This window comes from Meriones unguiculatus, chromosome 20 (genome assembly GCF_030254825.1).
Source record: "Meriones unguiculatus strain TT.TT164.6M chromosome 20, Bangor_MerUng_6.1, whole genome shotgun sequence".
NCBI lineage: Eukaryota > Metazoa > Chordata > Mammalia > Rodentia > Muridae > Meriones > Meriones unguiculatus.
In genome coordinates this window covers 1939537-1959210 of record NC_083367.1, presented here as the reverse complement: position 1 = coordinate 1959210, position 19674 = coordinate 1939537, and positions in this window count along the sequence as shown.

Below are 19674 nucleotides of genomic sequence, written 5' to 3'. Positions count from 1 at the left end.
TTTTTCAGTGCTCTGGAGTCATTTCGTTGCAAGCGGGTTTTTACGTGCTCTGGAGTCATTTCATTGCAAGCGGGTTTTTACATACTTCTCAGACATATCACTGGAAGCGGGTTTTTTAAGTGCTCTGGAGTCATTTCGTTGTAAGCGGGTTTTTAAGTGCTCTGGAGTCATTTCGTTGCAAGCGGGTTTTTAAGTGCTCTGGAGTCATTTCGTTGCAAGCGGGTTTTTAAGTGCTCTGGAGTCATTTCGTTGCAAGCGGGTTTTTAAGTGCTCTGGAGTCATTTCGTTGCAAGCGGGTTTTTAAGTGCTCTGCAGTCATTTCGTTGCAAGCGGGTTTTTCAGTGCTCTGGAGTCATTTCGTTGCAAGCGGGTTTTTAAATGCTCTGGAGTCATTTCGTTGCAAGCGGGTTTTTAAGTGCTCTGGAGTCATTTCGTTGCAAGCGGGTTTTTAAGTGCTCTGGAGTCATTTCGTTGCAAGCGGGTTTTTAAGTGCTCTGGAGTCATTTCGTTGCAAGCGGGTTTTTAAGTGCTCTGGAGTCCTTTCGTTGCAAGCGGGTTTTTAAGTGCTCTGGAGTCATTTCGTTGCAAGCGGGTTTTTAAGTGCTCTGAAGGCATTTCGTTGTAAGCGGGTTTTTCAGTGTTCTGGAGTCATTTCGTTGCAAGCGGGTTTTTACGTGCTCTGGAGTCATTTCATTGCAAGCGGGTTTTTACATACTTCTCAGACATTTCACTGGAAGCGGGTTTTTTAAGTGCTCTGGAGTCATTTCGTTGCAAGCGTGTTTTTAAGTACTCTGGAGTCATTTCGTTGCAAGCGGGTTTTTAAGTGCTCTGGAGTCATTTCGTTGCAAGCGGGTTTTTAAGTGCTCTGGAGTCATTTCGTTGCAAGCGGGTTTTTAAGTTCACTGAAGGCATTTCGTTGTAAGCGGGTTTTTCAGTGCTCTGGAGTCATTTCGTTGCAAGCGGGTTTTTACGTGCTCTGGAGTCATTTCATTGCAAGCGGGTTTTTACATACTTCTCAGACATTTCACTGGAAGCGGGTTTTTTAAGTGCTCTGGAGTCATTTCGTTGTAAGCGGGTTTTTAAGTGCTCTGGAGTCATTTCGTTGCAAGCGGGTTTTTAAGTGCTCTGGAGTCATTTCGTTGCAAGCGGGTTTTCAAGTGCTCTGGAGTCATTTCGTTGCAAGCGGGTTTTCAAGTGCTCTGGAGTCATTTCGTTGCAAGCGGGTTTTTAAGTGCTCTGGAGTCATTTCGTTGCAAGCGGGTTTTTAAGTGCTCTGGAGTCATTTCGTTGCAAGCGGGTTTTTAAGTGCTCTGGAGTCATTTCCTTGCAAGCGGGTTTTCAAGTGCTCTGGAGTCATTTCGTTGCAAGCGGGTTTTTAAGTGCTCTGGAGTCATTTCGTTGCAAGCGGGTTTTTAAGTGCTCTGGAGTCATTTCGTTGCAAGCGGGTTTTTAAGTGTTCTGGAGTCATTTCGTTGCAAGCGGGTTTTTAAGTGCTCTGGAGTCATTTCGTTGCAAGCGGGTTTGTAAGTGCTCTGGAGTCATTTCGTTGCAAGCGGGTTTTTAAGTGCTCTGGAGTCATTTCGTTGCAAGCGGGTTTTTAAGTGCTCTGAAGGCATTTCGTTGTAAGCGGGTTTTTCAGTGTTCTGGAGTCATTTCGTTGCAAGCGGGTTTTTACGTGCTCTGGAGTCATTTCATTGCAAGCGGGTTTTTACATACTTCTCAGACATTTCACTGGAAGCGGGTTTTTTAAGTGCTCTGGAGTCATTTCGTTGCAAGCGGGTTTTTAAGTACTCTGGAGTCATTTTGTTGCAAGCGGGTTTTTAAGTGCTCTGGAGTCATTTCGTTGCAAGCGGGTTTTTAAGTGCTCTGGAGTCATTTCGTTGTAAGCGGGTTTTTAAGTTCTCTGAAGGCATTTCGTTGTAAGCGGGTTTTTCAGTGCTCTGGAGTCATTTCGTTGCAAGCGGGTTTTTACGTGCTCTGGAGTCATTTCATTGCAAGCGGGTTTTTACATACTTCTCAGACAATTCACTGGAAGCGGGTTTTTTAAGTGCTCTGGAGTCATTTCGTTGTAAGCGGGTTTTTAAGTGCTCTGGAGTCATTTCGTTGCAAGCGGGTTTTTAAGTGCTCTGGAGTCATTTCGTTGCAAGCGGGTTTTCAAGTGCTCTGGAGTCATTTCGTTGCAAGCGGGTTTTTAAGTGCTCTGGAGTCATTTCGTTGCAAGCGGGTTTTTAAGTGCTCTGGAGTCATTTCGTTGCAAGCGGGTTTTTAAGTGCTCTGGAGTCATTTCCTTGCAAGCGGGTTTTCAAGTGCTCTGGAGTCATTTCGTTGCAAGCGGGTTTTTAAGTGCTCTGGAGTCATTTCGTTGCAAGCGGGTTTTCAAGTGCTCTGGAGTCATTTCGTTGCAAGCGGGTTTTTAAGTGCTCTGGAGTCATTTCGTTGCAAGCGGGTTTTTAAGTGCTCTGGAGTCATTTCGTTGCAAGCGGGTTTGTAAGTGCTCTGGAGTCATTTCGTTGCAAGCGGGTTTTTAAGTGCTCTGGAGTCATTTCGTTGCAAGCGGGTTTTTAAGTGCTCTGGAGTCATTTCGTTGCAAGCGGGTTTTTAAGTGCTCTGGAGTCATTTCGTTGCAAGCGGGTTTTTAAGTGCTCTGGAGTCATTTCGTTGCAAGCGGGTTTTTAAGTTCTCTGAAGGCATTTCGTTGTAAGCGGGTTTTTCAGTGCTCTGGAGTCATTTCGTTGCAAGCGGGTTTTTACGTGCTCTGGAGTCATTTCATTGCAAGCGGGTTTTTACATACTTCTCAGACATATCACTGGAAGCGGGTTTTTTAAGTGCTCTGGAGTCATTTCGTTGTAAGCGGGTTTTTAAGTGCTCTGGAGTCATTTCGTTGCAAGCGGGTTTTTAAGTGCTCTGGAGTCATTTCGTTGCAAGCGGGTTTTTAAGTGCTCTGGAGTCATTTCGTTGCAAGCGGGTTTTTAAGTGCTCTGGAGTCATTTCGTTGCAAGCGGGTTTTTAAGTGCTCTGCAGTCATTTCGTTGCAAGCGGGTTTTTCAGTGCTCTGGAGTCATTTCGTTGCAAGCGGGTTTTTAAATGCTCTGGAGTCATTTCGTTGCAAGCGGGTTTTTAAGTGCTCTGGAGTCATTTCGTTGCAAGCGGGTTTTTAAGTGCTCTGGAGTCATTTCGTTGCAAGCGGGTTTTTAAGTGCTCTGGAGTCATTTCGTTGCAAGCGGGTTTTTAAGTGCTCTGGAGTCCTTTCGTTGCAAGCGGGTTTTTAAGTGCTCTGGAGTCATTTCGTTGCAAGCGGGTTTTTAAGTGCTCTGAAGGCATTTCGTTGTAAGCGGGTTTTTCAGTGTTCTGGAGTCATTTCGTTGCAAGCGGGTTTTTACGTGCTCTGGAGTCATTTCATTGCAAGCGGGTTTTTACATACTTCTCAGACATTTCACTGGAAGCGGGTTTTTTAAGTGCTCTGGAGTCATTTCGTTGCAAGCGTGTTTTTAAGTACTCTGGAGTCATTTCGTTGCAAGCGGGTTTTTAAGTGCTCTGGAGTCATTTCGTTGCAAGCGGGTTTTTAAGTGCTCTGGAGTCATTTCGTTGCAAGCGGGTTTTTAAGTTCACTGAAGGCATTTCGTTGTAAGCGGGTTTTTCAGTGCTCTGGAGTCATTTCGTTGCAAGCGGGTTTTTACGTGCTCTGGAGTCATTTCATTGCAAGCGGGTTTTTACATACTTCTCAGACATTTCACTGGAAGCGGGTTTTTTAAGTGCTCTGGAGTCATTTCGTTGTAAGCGGGTTTTTAAGTGCTCTGGAGTCATTTCGTTGCAAGCGGGTTTTTAAGTGCTCTGGAGTCATTTCGTTGCAAGCGGGTTTTCAAGTGCTCTGGAGTCATTTCGTTGCAAGCGGGTTTTCAAGTGCTCTGGAGTCATTTCGTTGCAAGCGGGTTTTTAAGTGCTCTGGAGTCATTTCGTTGCAAGCGGGTTTTTAAGTGCTCTGGAGTCATTTCGTTGCAAGCGGGTTTTTAAGTGCTCTGGAGTCATTTCCTTGCAAGCGGGTTTTCAAGTGCTCTGGAGTCATTTCGTTGCAAGCGGGTTTTTAAGTGCTCTGGAGTCATTTCGTTGCAAGCGGGTTTTTAAGTGCTCTGGAGTCATTTCGTTGCAAGCGGGTTTTTAAGTGCTCTGCAGTCATTTCGTTGCAAGCGGGTTTTTCAGTGCTCTGGAGTCATTTCGTTGCAAGCAGGTTTTTAAATGCTCTGGAGTCATTTCGTTGCAAGCGGGTTTTTAAGTGCTCTGGAGTCATTTCGTTGCAAGCGGGTTTTTAAGTGCTCTGGAGTCATTTCGTTGCAAGCGGGTTTTTAAGTGCTCTGGAGTCATTTCGTTGCAAGCGGGTTTTTAAGTGCTCTGGAGTCATTTCGTTGCAAGCGGGTTTTTAAGTGCTCTGGAGTCATTTCGTTTCAAGCGGGTTTTTAAGTGCTCTGGAGTCATTTCGTTGCAAGCGGGTTTTTAAGTGCTCTGAAGGCATTTCGTTGTAAGCGGGTTTTTCAGTGCTCTGGAGTCATTTCGTTGCAAGCGGGTTTTTACGTGCTCTGGAGTCATTTCATTGCAAGCGGGTTTTTACATACTTCTCAGACATTTCACTGGAAGCGGGTTTTTTAAGTGCTCTGGAGTCATTTCGTTGTAAGCGGGTTTTTAAGTACTCTGGAGTCATTTCGTTGCAAGCGGGTTTTTAAGTGCTCTGGAGTCATTTCGTTGCAAGCGGGTTTTTAAGTACTCTGAGGTCATTTCGTTGCAAGCGGGTGTTTAAGTGCTCTGGAGTCATTTCGTTGCAAGCGGGTTTTTAAGTGCTCTGGAGTCATTTCGTTGCAAGCGGGTTTTTAAGTGCTCTGGAGTCATTTCGTTGCAAGCGGGTTTTTAAGTGCTCTGGACTCATTTCGTTGCAAGCGGGTTTTTAAGTGTTCTGGAGTCATTTCGTTGCAAGCGGGTTTTTAAGTGCTCTGAAGGCATTTCGTTGTAAGCGGGTTTTTAAGTGCTCTGGAGTCATTTCGTTGCAAGCGGGTTTTTAAGTGTTCTGGAGTCATTTCGTTGCAAGCAGGTTTTTAAGTGCTCTGGAGTCATTTCGTTGCAAGCGGGTTTTTAATTGCTCTGGAGTAATTTCGTTGCAAGCGGGTTTTTAAGTGTTCTTGAGTCATTTCGTTGCAAGCGGGTTTTTAAGTGCTCTGGAGTCATTTCGTTGCAAGCGGGTTTTTAAGTGTTCTGGAGTCATTTCGTTGCAAGCGGGTTTTTAAGTGCTCTGGAGTCATTTCGTTGCAAGCGGGTTTTTAAGTGCTCTGGAGTCATTTCGTTGCAAGCGGGTTTTTAAGTGCTCTGGAGTCATTTCGTTGCAAGCGGGTTTTTAAGTGCTCTGAAGGCATTTCGTTGTAAGCGGGTTTTTCAGTGTTCTGGAGTCATTTCGTTGCAAGCGGGTTTTTACGTGCTCTGGAGTCATTTCATTGCAAGCGGGTTTTTACATACTTCTCAGACATTTCACTGGAAGCGGGTTTTTTTAGTGCTCTGGAGTCATTTCATTGCAAGCGGGTTTTTAAGTTCTCTGGAGTCATTTCGTTGCAAGCGGGTTTTTAAGTGCTCTGGAGTCATTTCCTTGCAAGCGGGTTTTTAAGTGCTCTGGAGTCATTTCGTTGCAAGTGGGTGTTTAAGTGCTCTGGAGTCATTTCGTTGCAAGCGGGTTTTTAAGTGATCTGGAATCATTTCGTTGCAAGCGGGTTTTTAAGTGCTCTGGAGTCATTTCGTTGCAAGCGGGTTTTTAAGTGCTCTGGAGTCATTTCGTTGCAAGCGGGTTTTTACGTGCTCTGGAGTCATTTCATTGCAAGCGGGTTTTTACATACTTCTCAGACATTTCACTGGAAGCGGGTTTTTTAAGTGCTCTGGAGTCATTTCGTTGCAAGCGTGTTTTTAAGTACTCTGGAGTCATTTCGTTGCAAGCGGGTTTTTAAGTGCTCTGGAGTCATTTCGTTGCAAGCGGGTTTTTAAGTGCTCTGGAGTCATTTCGTTGCAAGCGGGTTTTTAAGTTCACTGAAGGCATTTCGTTGTAAGCGGGTTTTTCAGTGCTCTGGAGTCATTTCGTTGCAAGCGGGTTTTTACGTGCTCTGGAGTCATTTCATTGCAAGCGGGTTTTTACATACTTCTCAGACATTTCACTGGAAGCGGGTTTTTTAAGTGCTCTGGAGTCATTTCGTTGTAAGCGGGTTTTTAAGTGCTCTGGAGTCATTTCGTTGCAAGCGGGTTTTTAAGTGCTCTGGAGTCATTTCGTTGCAAGCGGGTTTTCAAGTGCTCTGGAGTCATTTCGTTGCAAGCGGGTTTTCAAGTGCTCTGGAGTCATTTCGTTGCAAGCGGGTTTTTAAGTGCTCTGGAGTCATTTCGTTGCAAGCGGGTTTTTAAGTGCTCTGGAGTCATTTCGTTGCAAGCGGGTTTTTAAGTGCTCTGCAGTCATTTCGTTGCAAGCGGGTTTTTCAGTGCTCTGGAGTCATTTCGTTGCAAGCAGGTTTTTAAATGCTCTGGAGTCATTTCGTTGCAAGCGGGTTTTTAAGTGCTCTGGAGTCATTTCGTTGCAAGCGGGTTTTTAAGTGCTCTGGAGTCATTTCGTTGCAAGCGGGTTTTTAAGTGCTCTGGAGTCATTTCGTTGCAAGCGGGTTTTTAAGTGCTCTGGAGTCATTTCGTTGCAAGCGGGTTTTTAAGTGCTCTGGAGTCATTTCGTTTCAAGCGGGTTTTTAAGTGCTCTGGAGTCATTTCGTTGCAAGCGGGTTTTTAAGTGCTCTGAAGGCATTTCGTTGTAAGCGGGTTTTTCAGTGCTCTGGAGTCATTTCGTTGCAAGCGGGTTTTTACGTGCTCTGGAGTCATTTCATTGCAAGCGGGTTTTTACATACTTCTCAGACATTTCACTGGAAGCGGGTTTTTTAAGTGCTCTGGAGTCATTTCGTTGTAAGCGGGTTTTTAAGTACTCTGGAGTCATTTCGTTGCAAGCGGGTTTTTAAGTGCTCTGGAGTCATTTCGTTGCAAGCGGGTTTTTAAGTACTCTGAGGTCATTTCGTTGCAAGCGGGTGTTTAAGTGCTCTGGAGTCATTTCGTTGCAAGCGGGTTTTTAAGTGCTCTGGAGTCATTTCGTTGCAAGCGGGTTTTTAAGTGCTCTGGAGTCATTTCGTTGCAAGCGGGTTTTTAAGTGCTCTGGACTCATTTCGTTGCAAGCGGGTTTTTAAGTGTTCTGGAGTCATTTCGTTGCAAGCGGGTTTTTAAGTGCTCTGAAGGCATTTCGTTGTAAGCGGGTTTTTAAGTGCTCTGGAGTCATTTCGTTGCAAGCGGGTTTTTAAGTGTTCTGGAGTCATTTCGTTGCAAGCAGGTTTTTAAGTGCTCTGGAGTCATTTCGTTGCAAGCGGGTTTTTAATTGCTCTGGAGTAATTTCGTTGCAAGCGGGTTTTTAAGTGTTCTTGAGTCATTTCGTTGCAAGCGGGTTTTTAAGTGCTCTGGAGTCATTTCGTTGCAAGCGGGTTTTTAAGTGTTCTGGAGTCATTTCGTTGCAAGCGGGTTTTTAAGTGCTCTGGAGTCATTTCGTTGCAAGCGGGTTTTTAAGTGCTCTGGAGTCATTTCGTTGCAAGCGGGTTTTTAAGTGCTCTGGAGTCATTTCGTTGCAAGCGGGTTTTTAAGTGCTCTGAAGGCATTTCGTTGTAAGCGGGTTTTTCAGTGTTCTGGAGTCATTTCGTTGCAAGCGGGTTTTTACGTGCTCTGGAGTCATTTCATTGCAAGCGGGTTTTTACATACTTCTCAGACATTTCACTGGAAGCGGGTTTTTTTAGTGCTCTGGAGTCATTTCATTGCAAGCGGGTTTTTAAGTTCTCTGGAGTCATTTCGTTGCAAGCGGGTTTTTAAGTGCTCTGGAGTCATTTCCTTGCAAGCGGGTTTTTAAGTGCTCTGGAGTCATTTCGTTGCAAGTGGGTGTTTAAGTGCTCTGGAGTCATTTCGTTGCAAGCGGGTTTTTAAGTGATCTGGAATCATTTCGTTGCAAGCGGGTTTTTAAGTGCTCTGGAGTCATTTCGTTGCAAGCGGGTTTTTAAGTGCTCTGGAGTCATTTCGTTGCAAGCGGGTTTTTACGTGCTCTGGAGTCATTTCATTGCAAGCGGGTTTTTACATACTTCTCAGACATTTCACTGGAAGTGGGTTTTTTAAGTGCTCTGGAGTCATTTTGTTGCAAGCGGGTTTTTAAGTGCTCTGGAGTCATTTCGTTGCAAGCGGGTTTTTAAGTGCTCTGAAGGCATTTCGTTGTAAGCGGGTTTTTCAGTGTTCTGGAGTCATTTCGTTGCAAGCGGGTTTTTACGTGCTCTGGAGTCATTTCATTGCAAGCGGGTTTTTACATACTTCTCAGACATTTCACTGGAAGCGGGTTTTTTAAGTGCTCTGGAGTCATTTCGTTGCAAGCGGGTTTTTAAGTACTCTGGAGTCATTTCGTTGCAAGCGGGTTTTTAAGTGCTCTGGAGTCATTTCGTTGCAAGCGGGTTTTTAAGTGCTCTGGAGTCATTTCGTTGCAAGCGGGTTTTTAAGTTCACTGAAGGCATTTCGTTGTAAGCGGGTTTTTCAGTGCTCTGGAGTCATTTCGTTGCAAGCGGGTTTTTACGTGCTCTGGAGTCATTTCATTGCAAGCGGGTTTTTACATACTTCTCAGACATTTCACTGGAAGCGGGTTTTTTAAGTGCTCTGGAGTCATTTCGTTGTAAGCGGGTTTTTAAGTGCTCTGGAGTCATTTCGTTGCAAGCGGGTTTTTAAGTGCTCTGGAGTCATTTCGTTGCAAGCGGGTTTTCAAGTGCTCTGGAGTCATTTCGTTGCAAGCGGGTTTTCAAGTGCTCTGGAGTCATTTCGTTGCAAGCGGGTTTTTAAGTGCTCTGGAGTCATTTCGTTGCAAGCGGGTTTTTAAGTGCTCTGGAGTCATTTCGTTGCAAGCGGGTTTTTAAGTGCTCTGGAGTCATTTCCTTGCAAGCGGGTTTTCAAGTGCTCTGGAGTCATTTCGTTGCAAGCGGGTTTTTAAGTGCTCTGGAGTCATTTCGTTGCAAGCGGGTTTTTAAGTGCTCTGGAGTCATTTCGTTGCAAGCGGGTTTTTAAGTGCTCTGCAGTCATTTCGTTGCAAGCGGGTTTTTCAGTGCTCTGGAGTCATTTCGTTGCAAGCAGGTTTTTAAATGCTCTGGAGTCATTTCGTTGCAAGCGGGTTTTTAAGTGCTCTGGAGTCATTTCGTTGCAAGCGGGTTTTTAAGTGCTCTGGAGTCATTTCGTTGCAAGCGGGTTTTTAAGTGCTCTGGAGTCATTTCGTTGCAAGCGGGTTTTTAAGTGCTCTGGAGTCATTTCGTTGCAAGCGGGTTTTTAAGTGCTCTGGAGTCATTTCGTTTCAAGCGGGTTTTTAAGTGCTCTGGAGTCATTTCGTTGCAAGCGGGTTTTTAAGTGCTCTGAAGGCATTTCGTTGTAAGCGGGTTTTTCAGTGCTCTGGAGTCATTTCGTTGCAAGCGGGTTTTTACGTGCTCTGGAGTCATTTCATTGCAAGCGGGTTTTTACATACTTCTCAGACATTTCACTGGAAGCGGGTTTTTTAAGTGCTCTGGAGTCATTTCGTTGTAAGCGGGTTTTTAAGTACTCTGGAGTCATTTCGTTGCAAGCGGGTTTTTAAGTGCTCTGGAGTCATTTCGTTGCAAGAGGTTTTTAAGTACTCTGAGGTCATTTCGTTGCAAGCGGGTGTTTAAGTGCTCTGGAGTCATTTCGTTGCAAGCGGGTTTTTAAGTGCTCTGGAGTCATTTCGTTGCAAGCGGGTTTTTAAGTGCTCTGGAGTCATTTCGTTGCAAGCGGGTTTTTAAGTGCTCTGGACTCATTTCGTTGCAAGCGGGTTTTTAAGTGTTCTGGAGTCATTTCGTTGCAAGCGGGTTTTTAAGTGCTCTGAAGGCATTTCGTTGTAAGCGGGTTTTTAAGTGCTCTGGAGTCATTTCGTTGCAAGCGGGTTTTTAAGTGCTCTGGAGTCATTTCGTTGCAAGCAGGTTTTTAAGTGCTCTGGAGTCATTTCGTTGCAAGCGGGTTTTTAATTGCTCTGGAGTCATTTCGTTGCAAGCGGGTTTTTAAGTGTTCTTGAGTCATTTCGTTGCAAGCGGGTTTTTAAGTGCTCTGGAGTCATTTCGTTGCAAGCGGGTTTTTAAGTGTTCTGGAGTCATTTCGTTGCAAGCGGGTTTTTAAGTGCTCTGGAGTCATTTCGTTGCAAGCGGGTTTTTAAGTGCTCTGGAGTCATTTCGTTGCAAGTGGGTTTTTAAGTGCTCTGGAGTCATTTCGTTGCAAGCGGGTTTTTAAGTGCTCTGAAGGCATTTCGTTGTAAGCGGGTTTTTCAGTGTTCTGGAGTCATTTCGTTGCAAGCGGGTTTTTACGTGCTCTGGAGTCATTTCATTGCAAGCGGGTTTTTACATACTTCTCAGACATTTCACTGGAAGCGGGTTTTTTTAGTGCTCTGGAGTCATTTCGTTGCAAGCGGGTTTTTAAGTACTCTGGAGTCATTTCGTTGCAAGCGGGTTTTTAAGTGCTCTGGAGTCATTTCCTTGCAAGCGGGTTTTTAAGTGCTCTGGAGTCATTTCGTTGCAAGTGGGTGTTTAAGTGCTCTGGAGTCATTTCGTTGCAAGCGGGTTTTTAAGTGATCTGGAATCATTTCGTTGCAAGCGGGTTTTTAAGTGCTCTGGAGTCATTTCGTTGCAAGCGGGTTTTTAAGTGCTCTGGAGTCATTTCGTTGCAAGCGGGTTTTTACGTGCTCTGGAGTCATTTCATTGCAAGCGGGTTTTTACATACTTCTCAGACATTTCACTGGAAGTGAGTTTTTTAAGTGCTCTGGAGTCATTTTGTTGCAAGCGGGTTTTTAAGTGCTCTGGAGTCATTTCGTTGCAAGCGGGTTTTTAAGTGCTCTGGAGTCATTTCGTTGCAAGCGGGTTTTTAAGTGCTCTGGAGTCATTTCGTTGCAAGCGGGTTTTTAAGTGCTCTGGAGTCATTTCGTTGCAAGTGGGTTTTTAAGTGCTCTGGAGTCATTTCGTTGCAAGCGGGTTTTTAAGTGCTCTGAAGTCATTTCGTTGCAAGCGGGTTTTTAAGTGCTCTGAAGGCATTTCGTTGTAAGCGGGTTTTTCAGTGCTCTGGAGTCATTTCGTTGCAAGCGGGTTTTTACGTGCTCTGGAGTCATTGCATTGCAAGCGGGTTTTTACATACTTCTCAGACATTTCACTGGAAGCGGGTTTTTTAAGTGCTCTGGAGTCATTTCGTTGTAAGCAGGTTTTTAAGTGCTCTGGAGTCATTTCGTTGCAAGCGGGTTTTTCAGTGCTCTGGAGTCATTTCGTTGCAAGCGGGTTTTTAAGTGCTCTGGAGTCATTTCGTTGCAAGCGGGTTTTTAAGTGCTCTGGAGTCATTTCGTTGCAAGCGGGTTTTTAAGTGCTCTGGAGTCATTTCGTTGCAAGCGGGTTTTCAAGTGCTCTGGAGTCATTTCGTTGCAAGCGGGTTTTCAAGTGCTCTGGAGTCATTTCGTTGCAAGCGGGTTTTTAAGTGCTCTGGAGTCATTTCGTTGCAAGCGGGTTTTTAAGTGCTCTGGAGTCATTTCGTTGCAAGCGGGTTTTTAAGTGCTCTGGAGTCATTTCGTTGCAAGCGGGTTTTTCAGTGCTCTGGAGTCATTTCGTTGCAAGCGGGTTTTTAAATGCTCTGGAGTCATTTCGTTGCAAGCGGGTTTTTAAGTGCTCTGGAGTCATTTCGTTGCAAGCGGGTTTTTAAGTGCTCTGGAGTCATTTCGTTGCAAGTGGGTTTTTAAGTGCTCTGGAGACATTTCGTTGCAAGCGGGTTTTTAAGTGCTCTGGAGTCATTTCGTTGCAAGCGGGTTTTTAAGTGCTCTGGAGTCATTTCGTTGCAAGCGGGTTTTTAAGTGCTCTGGAGTCATTTCGTTGCAAGCGGGTTTTTAAGTGCTCTGGAGTCATTTCGTTGCAAGCGGGTTTTTAAGTGCTCTGAAGGCATTTCGTTGTAAGCGGGTTTTTAAGTGCTCTGGAGTCATTTCGTTGCAAGCGGGTTTTTACGTGCTCTGGAGTCATTTCATTGCAAGCGGGTTTTTACATACTTCTCAGACATTTCACTGGAAGCGGGTTTTTTAAGTGCTCTGGAGTCATTTCGTTGTAAGCGGGTTTTTAAGTGCTCTGGAGTCATTTCGTTGCAAGCGGGTTTTTAAGTGCTCTGGAGTCATTTCGTTGCAAGCGGGTTTTCAAGTGCTCTGGAGTCATTTCGTTGCAAGCGGGTTTTTAAGTGCTCTGGAGTCATTTCGTTGCAAGCGGGTTTTTAAGTGCTCTGGAGTCATTTCGTTTCAAGCGGGTTTTTAAGTGCTCTGGAGTCATTTCGTTGCAAGCGGGTTTTTAAGTGCTCTGAAGGCATTTCGTTGTAAGCGGGTTTTTCAGTGCTCTGGAGTCATTTCGTTGCAAGCGGGTTTTTACGTGCTCTGGAGTCATTTCATTGCAAGCGGGTTTTTACATACTTCTCAGACATTTCACTGGAAGCGGGTTTTTTAAGTGCTCTGGAGTCATTTCGTTGTAAGCGGGTTTTTAAGTACTCTGGAGTCATTTCGTTGCAAGCGGGTTTTTAAGTGCTCTGGAGTCATTTCGTTGCAAGCGGGTTTTTAAGTACTCTGAGGTCATTTCGTTGCAAGCGGGTGTTTAAGTGCTCTGGAGTCATTTCGTTGCAAGCGGGTTTTTAAGTGCTCTGGAGTCATTTCGTTGCAAGCGGGTTTTTAAGTGCTCTGGAGTCATTTCGTTGCAAGCGGGTTTTTAAGTGCTCTGGACTCATTTCGTTGCAAGCGGGTTTTTAAGTGTTCTGGAGTCATTTCGTTGCAAGCGGGTTTTTAAGTGCTCTGAAGGCATTTCGTTGTAAGCGGGTTTTTAAGTGCTCTGGAGTCATTTCGTTGCAAGCGGGTTTTTAAGTGTTCTGGAGTCATTTCGTTGCAAGCAGGTTTTTAAGTGCTCTGGAGTCATTTCGTTGCAAGCGGGTTTTTAATTGCTCTGGAGTAATTTCGTTGCAAGCGGGTTTTTAAGTGTTCTTGAGTCATTTCGTTGCAAGCGGGTTTTTAAGTGCTCTGGAGTCATTTCGTTGCAAGCGGGTTTTTAAGTGTTCTGGAGTCATTTCGTTGCAAGCGGGTTTTTAAGTGCTCTGGAGTCATTTCGTTGCAAGCGGGTTTTTAAGTGCTCTGGAGTCATTTCGTTGCAAGCGGGTTTTTAAGTGCTCTGGAGTCATTTCGTTGCAAGCGGGTTTTTAAGTGCTCTGAAGGCATTTCGTTGTAAGCGGGTTTTTCAGTGTTCTGGAGTCATTTCGTTGCAAGCGGGTTTTTACGTGCTCTGGAGTCATTTCATTGCAAGCGGGTTTTTACATACTTCTCAGACATTTCACTGGAAGCGGGTTTTTTTAGTGCTCTGGAGTCATTTCATTGCAAGCGGGTTTTTAAGTTCTCTGGAGTCATTTCGTTGCAAGCGGGTTTTTAAGTGCTCTGGAGTCATTTCGTTGCAAGCGGGTTTTTAAGTGCTCTGGAGTCATTTCGTTGCAAGTGGGTGTTTAAGTGCTCTGGAGTCATTTCGTTGCAAGCGGGTTTTTAAGTGATCTGGAATCATTTCGTTGCAAGCGGGTTTTTAAGTGCTCTGGAGTCATTTCGTTGCAAGCGGGTTTTTAAGTGCTCTGGAGTCATTTCGTTGCAAGCGGGTTTTTACGTGCTCTGGAGTCATTTCATTGCAAGCGGGTTTTTACATACTTCTCAGACATTTCACTGGAAGTGGGTTTTTTAAGTGCTCTGGAGTCATTTTGTTGCAAGCGGGTTTTTAAGTGCTCTGGAGTCATTTCGTTGCAAGCGGGTTTTTAAGTGCTCTGAAGGCATTTCGTTGTAAGCGGGTTTTTCAGTGTTCTGGAGTCATTTCGTTGCAAGCGGGTTTTTACGTGCTCTGGAGTCATTTCATTGCAAGCGGGTTTTTACATACTTCTCAGACATTTCACTGGAAGCGGGTTTTTTAAGTGCTCTGGAGTCATTTCGTTGCAAGCGGGTTTTTAAGTACTCTGGAGTCATTTCGTTGCAAGCGGGTTTTTAAGTGCTCTGGAGTCATTTCGTTGCAAGCGGGTTTTTAAGTGCTCTGGAGTCATTTCGTTGCAAGCGGGTTTTTAAGTTCATTGAAGGCATTTCGTTGTAAGCGGGTTTTTCAGTGCTCTGGAGTCATTTCGTTGCAAGCGGGTTTTTACGTGCTCTGGAGTCATTTCATTGCAAGCGGGTTTTTACATACTTCTCAGACATTTCACTGGAAGCGGGTTTTTTAAGTGCTCTGGAGTCATTTCGTTGTAAGCGGGTTTTTAAGTGCTCTGGAGTCATTTCGTTGCAAGCGGGTTTTTAAGTGCTCTGGAGTCATTTCGTTGCAAGCGGGTTTTCAAGTGCTCTGGAGTCATTTCGTTGCAAGCGGGTTTTCAAGTGCTCTGGAGTCATTTCGTTGCAAGCGGGTTTTTAAGTGCTCTGGAGTCATTTCGTTGCAAGCGGGTTTTTAAGTGCTCTGGAGTCATTTCGTTGCAAGCGGGTTTTTAAGTGCTCTGGAGTCATTTCCTTGCAAGCGGGTTTTCAAGTGCTCTGGAGTCATTTCGTTGCAAGCGGGTTTTTAAGTGCTCTGGAGTCATTTCGTTGCAAGCGGGTTTTTAAGTGCTCTGGAGTCATTTCGTTGCAAGCGGGTTTTTAAGTGCTCTGCAGTCATTTCGTTGCAAGCGGGTTTTTCAGTGCTCTGGAGTCATTTCGTTGCAAGCAGGTTTTTAAATGCTCTGGAGTCATTTCGTTGCAAGCGGGTTTTTAAGTGCTCTGGAGTCATTTCGTTGCAAGCGGGTTTTTAAGTGCTCTGGAGTCATTTCGTTGCAAGCGGGTTTTTAAGTGCTCTGGAGTCATTTCGTTGCAAGCGGGTTTTTAAGTGCTCTGGAGTCATTTCGTTGCAAGCGGGTTTTTAAGTGCTCTGGAGTCATTTCGTTTCAAGCGGGTTTTTAAGTGCTCTGGAGTCATTTCGTTGCAAGCGGGTTTTTAAGTGCTCTGAAGGCATTTCGTTGTAAGCGGGTTTTTCAGTGCTCTGGAGTCATTTCGTTGCAAGCGGGTTTTTACGTGCTCTGGAGTCATTTCATTGCAAGCGGGTTTTTACATACTTCTCAGACATTTCACTGGAAGCGGGTTTTTTAAGTGCTCTGGAGTCATTTCGTTGTAAGCGGTTTTTAAGTACTCTGGAGTCATTTCGTTGCAAGCGGGTTTTTAAGTGCTCTGGAGTCATTTCGTTGCAAGAGGTTTTTAAGTACTCTGAGGTCATTTCGTTGCAAGCGGGTGTTTAAGTGCTCTGGAGTCATTTCGTTGCAAGCGGGTTTTTAAGTGCTCTGGAGTCATTTCGTTGCAAGCGGGTTTTTAAGTGCTCTGGAGTCATTTCGTTGCAAGCGGGTTTTTAAGTGCTCTGGACTCATTTCGTTGCAAGCGGGTTTTTAAGTGTTCTGGAGTCATTTCGTTGCAAGCGGGTTTTTAAGTGCTCTGAAGGCATTTCGTTGTAAGCGGGTTTTTAAGTGCTCTGGAGTCATTTCGTTGCAAGCGGGTTTTTAAGTGCTCTGGAGTCATTTCGTTGCAAGCAGGTTTTTAAGTGCTCTGGAGTCATTTCGTTGCAAGCGGGTTTTTAATTGCTCTGGAGTCATTTCGTTGCAAGCGGGTTTTTAAGTGTTCTTGAGTCATTTCGTTGCAAGCGGGTTTTTAAGTGCTCTGGAGTCATTTCGTTGCAAGCGGGTTTTTAAGTGTTCTGGAGTCATTTCGTTGCAAGCGGGTTTTTAAGTGCTCTGGAGTCATTTCGTTGCAAGCGGGTTTTTAAGTGCTCTGGAGTCATTTCGTTGCAAGCGGGTTTTTAAGTGCTCTGGAGTCATTTCGTTGCAAGCGGGTTTTTAAGTGCTCTGAAGGCATTTCGTTGTAAGCGGGTTTTTCAGTGTTCTGGAGTCATTTCGTTGCAAGCGGGTTTTTACGTGCTCTGGAGTCATTTCATTGCAAGCGGGTTTTTACATACTTCTCAGACATTTCACTGGAAGCGGGTTTTTTTAGTGCTCTGGAGTCATTTCGTTGCAAGCGGGTTTTTAAGTACTCTGGAGTCATTTCGTTGCAAGCGGGTTTTTAAGTGCTCTGGAGTCATTTCCTTGCAAGCGGGTTTTTAAGTGCTCTGGAGTCATTTCGTTGCAAGTGGGTGTTTAAGTGCTCTGGAGTCATTTCGTTGCAAGCGGGTTTTTAAGTGATCTGGAATCATTTCGTTGCAAGCGGGTTTTTAAGTGCTCTGGAGTCATTTCGTTGCAAGCGGGTTTTTAAGTGCTCTGGAGTCATTTCGTTGCAAGCGGGTTTTTACGTGCTCTGGAGTCATTTCATTGCAAGCGGGTTTTTACATACTTCTCAGACATTTCACTGGAAGTGAGTTTTTTAAGTGCTCTGGAGTCATTTTGTTGCAAGCGGGTTTTTAAGTGCTCTGGAGTCATTTCGTTGCAAGCGGGTTTTTAAGTGCTCTGGAGTCATTTCGTTGCAAGCGGGTTTTTAAGTGCTCTGGAGTCATTTCGTTGCAAGCGGGTTTTTAAGTGCTCTGGAGTCATTTCGTTGCAAGTGGGTTTTTAAGTGCTCTGGAGTCATTTCGTTGCAAGCGGGTTTTTAAGTGCTCTGAAGTCATTTCGTTGCAAGCGGGTTTTTAAGTGCTCTGAAGGCATTTCGTTGTAAGCGGGTTTTTCAGTGCTCTGGAGTCATTTCGTTGCAAGCGGGTTTTTACGTGCTCTGGAGTCATTGCATTGCAAGCGGGTTTTTACATACTTCTCAGACATTTCACTGGAAGCGGGTTTTTTAAGTGCTCTGGAGTCATTTCGTTGTAAGCAGGTTTTTAAGTGCTCTGGAGTCATTTCATTGCAAGCGGGTTTTTCAGTGCTCTGGAGTCATTTCGTTGCAAGCGGGTTTTTAAGTGCTCTGGAGTCATTTCGTTGCAAGCGGGTTTTTAAGTGCTCTGGAGTCATTTCGTTGCAAGCGGGTTTTTAAGTGCTCTGGAGTCATTTCGTTGCAAGCGGGTTTTCAAGTGCTCTGGAGTCATTTCGTTGCAAGCGGGTTTTCAAGTGCTCTGGAGTCATTTCGTTGCAAGCGGGTTTTTAAGTGCTCTGGAGTCATTTCGTTGCAAGCGGGTTTTTAAGTGCTCTGGAGTCATTTCGTTGCAAGCGGGTTTTTAAGTGCTCTGGAGTCATTTCGTTGCAAGCGGGTTTTTCAGTGCTCTGGAGTCATTTCGTTGCAAGCGGGTTTTTAAATGCTCTGGAGTCATTTCGTTGCAAGCGGGTTTTTAAGTGCTCTGGAGTCATTTCGTTGCAAGCGGGTTTTTAAGTGCTCTGGAGTCATTTCGTTGCAAGTGGGTTTTTAAGTGCTCTGGAGACATTTCGTTGCAAGCGGGTTTTTAAGTGCTCTGGAGTCATTTCGTTGCAAGCGGGTTTTTAAGTGCTCTGGAGTCATTTCGTTGCAAGCGGGTTTTTAAGTGCTCTGGAGTCATTTCGTTGCAAGCGGGTTTTTAAGTGCTCTGGAGTCATTTCGTTGCAAGCGGGTTTTTAAGTGCTCTGAAGGCATTTCGTTGTAAGCGGGTTTTTAAGTGCTCTGGAGTCATTTCGTTGCAAGCGGGTTTTTACGTGCTCTGGAGTCATTTCATTGCAAGCGGGTTTTTACATACTTCTCAGACATTTCACTGGAAGCGGGTTTTTTAAGTGCTCTGGAGTCATTTCGTTGTAAGCGGGTTTTTAAGTGCTCTGGAGTCATTTCGTTGCAAGCGGGTTTTTAAGTGCTCTGGAGTCATTTCGTTGCAAGCGGGTTTTTAAGTGCTCTGGAGTCATTTCGTTGCAAGCGGGTTTTTAAGTGCTCTGGAGTCATTTCGTTGCAAGCGGGTTTTCAAGTGCTCTGGAGTCATTTCGTTGCAAGCGGGTTTTTAAGTGCTCTGGAGTCATTTCGTTGCAAGCGGGTTTTTAAGTGCTCTGGAGTCATTTCGTTGCAAGCGGGTTTTTAAGTGCTCTGGAGTCATTTCCTTGCAAGCGGGTTTTCAAGTGCTCTGGAGTCATTTCGTTGCAAGCGGGTTTTTAAGTGCTCTGGAGTCATTTCGTTGCAAGTGGGTTTTTAAGTGCTCTGGAGTCATTTCGTTGCAAGCGGGTTTTTAAGTGCTCTGCAGTCATTTCGTTGCAAGCGGGTTTTTCAGTGCTCTGGAGTCATTTCGTTGCAAGCGGGTTTTTAAATGCTCTGGAGTCATTTCGTTGCAAGCGGGTTTTTAAGTGCTCTGGAGTCATTTCGTTGCAAGCGGGTTTTTAAGTGCTCTGGAGTCATTTCGTTGCAAGCGGGTTTTTAAGTGCTCTGGAGTCATTTCGTTGCAAGCGGGTTTTTAAGTGCTCTGGAGTCATTTCGTTGCAAGCGGGTTTTTAAGTGCTCTGGAGTCATTTCGTTGCAAGCGGGTTTTTAAGTGCTCTGAAGGCATTTCGTTGTAAGCGGGTTTTTCAGTGTTCTGGAGTCATTTCGTTGCAAGCGGGTTTTTACGTGCTCTGGAGTCATTTCATTGCAAGCGGGTTTTTACATACTTCTCAGACATTTCACTGGAAGCGGGTTTTTTAAGTGCTCTGGAGTCATTTCGTTGCAAGCGGGTTTTTAAGTACTCTGGAGTCATTTCGTTGCAAGCGGGTTTTTAAGTGCTCTGGAGTCATTTCGTTGCAAGCGGGTTTTTAAGTGCTCTGGAGTCATTTCGTTGCAAGCGGGTTTTTAAGTTCACTGAAGGCATTTCGTTGTAAGCGGGTTTTTCAGTGCTCTGGAGTCATTTCGTTGCAAGCGGGTTTTTACGTGCTCTGGAGTCATTTCATTGCAAGCGGGTTTTTACATACTTCTCAGACATTTCACTGGAAGCGGGTTTTTTAAGTGCTCTGGAGTCATTTCGTTGTAAGCGGGTTTTTAAGTGCTCTGGAGTCATTTCGTTGCAAGCGGGTTTTTAAGTGCTCTGGAGTCATTTCGTTGCAAGCGGGTTTTCAAGTGCTCTGGAGTCATTTCGTTGCAAGCGGGTTTTCAAGTGCTCTGGAGTCATTTCGTTGCAAGCGGGTTTTTAAGTGCTCTGGAGTCATTTCGTTGCAAGCGGGTTTTTAAGTGCTCTGGAGTCATTTCGTTGCAAGCGGGTTTTTAAGTGCTCTGGAGTCATTTCCTTGCAAGCGGGTTTTCAAGTGCTCTGGAGTCATTTCGTTGCAAGCGGGTTTTTAAGTGCTCTGGAGTCATTTCGTTGCAAGCGGGTTTTTAAGTGCTCTGGAGTCATTTCGTTGCAAGCGGGTTTTTAAGTGCTCTGCAGTCATTTCGTTGCAAGCGGGTTTTTCAGTGCTCTGGAGTCATTTCGTTGCAAGCAGGTTTTTAAATGCTCTGGAGTCATTTCGTTGCAAGCGGGTTTTTAAGTGCTCTGGAGTCATTTCGTTGCAAGCGGGTTTTTAAGTGCTCTGGAGTCATTTCGTTGCAAGCGGGTTTTTAAGTGCTCTGGAGTCATTTCGTTGCAAGCGGGTTTTTAAGTGCTCTGGAGTCATTTCGTTGCAAGCGGGTTTTTAAGTGCTCTGGAGTCATTTCGTTGCAAG